The following is a 2,500-nucleotide window of genomic DNA, read 5'->3' on the forward strand; positions in this document are numbered from 1 at the left end:
AGAGAGAGAGACATTGGTTTGTTAGGTACAAAGTGCGGAATTCTGGTATTCAATTAGTACTCTCAGCTTTATCTTTAACAACATTTTACTATTATGATCGCGGTTCCCTAATTTTCATTAATTTACTACTATTTACTTTATGTTCGTTATCATTACTATTGTTAACAAGATATCAGAAGAATCTAAATCTCTGAATTGTAACTGTCTTCTCTCTCTCTCTCTCTCTCTCTCTCTCTCTCTCTCTCTCTCAGGAGCAATGCCCTGCGGAAAGGAAGATTAAATCGTTTGTTGATATTTCAACCTCATCAATCTTTTGTAGGAGACAGTATCAAAGATTTAAAAAAAAAAAGAAAAAAAAGAAGTGAGGGAGCACGAATTGTTCGTGTCCGAAAATTCCTCTGAAGTAAACAAGAAGAAGAAGAAGAGGACGAAGAAGAAAAAAACACTATCGCGGATCGTGCAAATCGGAAGAATCAAACGAGTAGACAGGATATAAAAAAAAAAAAAAAAAAGTCTGAAACCCGGTTATTACATATATCAGATCAGTAAACAAGAAGAAGAGGAGGAGAAAGAATAAGACTCAGATAAACAAAAAGAAATGAGGTAAAAAAAAGGAAAAAAAGCGAAGCGCGGAAAGCGCATTGAGAGATCTCCAGTCCTTCTCGGACTATCGAAGATGGATGTGTTTGCATGCCGGTGTGATACCGAGGGATATAATGACCCGATGCGGCGCGTCTTAATGAAATAGCGGCCGTCGGTTATAAACTATGATCCCTCGTTGAAGATGATATATCGAGTCATCATCTGCAATCCAGGCAAATCCGACGGTAATTACCGCAAGGGAAATTCGGCCGTTAACGTCAGGCGACCCTGGACGAATGACTGTGTGTGTGCTTGCTGATCCTACGTCCTGGGGCCGGAGGAGGCCGCTGACAGCGGAAGTCTCCCTGTTGTGTGTTGTATCGGTTGTGGGTTGTTTTGGCGGTTGTGGATCGGGAGGGGATGGGGCCAAGGAGGATGGAGTATACATTAGTTCCAGGGATGGGGGATTGCTAGGGGACGGAGAAGAACGGGGAGTAGGAAGAGCAGAGATGGGGAGAAGTCTCCCTGTTGTGGGTTGTATCGGTTGTGGCTTGTTTTGGTGGTTGTGGATCTGCAGGGGATGGGGAGCCATGGAAGACGGAGGATGGAGTATACGTTAGTTCCAGGGATGGGGGATTGCTAAGAGACGAAGAACAGGGAGTAGGAAGAGCAGAGATGGGATTAGGGTAGGTAGGACGATGGTCAGCGGATGGGAAGAGGTGAAAGATGGAGATGGGAAAGGACGGGGAAAGGGAACCAGAAAGAACTAAGGATGGGGAAGAGGAAAGAGAACAGAATGGGAAGAAAAAAGATTGCGAGGTTGAAGGATGGAGAATGAGGAAGAATGGGGGACGGAAAAGAGGGAATGGGGAATACTGAGGGAAAGAAATAGACGAGGGCCGATTTGGAATAGGTAAGAGAATGTGGATAGTAACTAAGAAAAACATGTGGGCCGGGGGAGGGGAGGAAGGCGGATAGTGGAGAGGTAAGAACCAAGAACAGAGAATACGAAAGGTGACAGAATTATGAACAGGGAAGGGGTGTTGAAAGGAACAGAGAAACACAAGGAAGATAGTGTGAGCAAAGGGCTGATAATTAGGAGGATTGATGGGAAGAGGAAAAGGAAATACAGGGGAGGTACTAAAATTGCTGAAAGAAGCAAAAAATAAATAATAGACAAAAGAACTGTATATAAGAATAAAGACGAAACCTATCGTTTAAACAAGGAGACGGACAAGGAGACGGAGAAGGACTTATTTATAAACAAAATAAAATGGAAAGGCGAAGTTTATTATATAGTAAAGTTGAGTAATACAGTAGGGAAAAGAGTTCGGGTGACCAAGCCAAGTTGGCTGCAGGTGTAAGTTGCCCAAACTCTAAATAACTTTAGTGTTTACCAATAAATGAATCTCAAACATAAACTGTGTAATCGCCACGTGGTTCTTCAGTTACCCACAAAATTCCAAGCAGATAGGTCATAGGAGGTCGAATTTATGAGACAAAAGTTTGATTTTGATGGTGGTAAGTTAATGTTTTTATCTGTGTTTTATTATATAACATCCATACATTCATAAAAGATTATTTTTCAATTATAGCATAGTTTTCCTAATGGTTTAAAGATTCTTTACCATTAAAATTGATCGTTCAATGTGTCTTGATGTGGACTGGTAAGTGTTTTTGTACCAAATGGCTGGGATAGAGCAAGTTGGCTCAGAAATAATGGGGCAAGTCTATTTGTATATATACTTTACGTTTTGTTCCTGGATAATGGGATCAATGTCCTATCATTTCCTCCACATTGCTGTCACAAGTCGCAGCCAATGGATGTTAGTGTTTATATGCCTCTGAAGAAATGTGTTGAAAGAGCATGTGATTTCTGGATGACTAAAATCCAGGATGAACTATGGCCATCTGTGAC

Source organism: Macrobrachium nipponense, chromosome 14 (genome assembly GCF_015104395.2).
Source record: "Macrobrachium nipponense isolate FS-2020 chromosome 14, ASM1510439v2, whole genome shotgun sequence".
NCBI lineage: Eukaryota > Metazoa > Arthropoda > Malacostraca > Decapoda > Palaemonidae > Macrobrachium > Macrobrachium nipponense.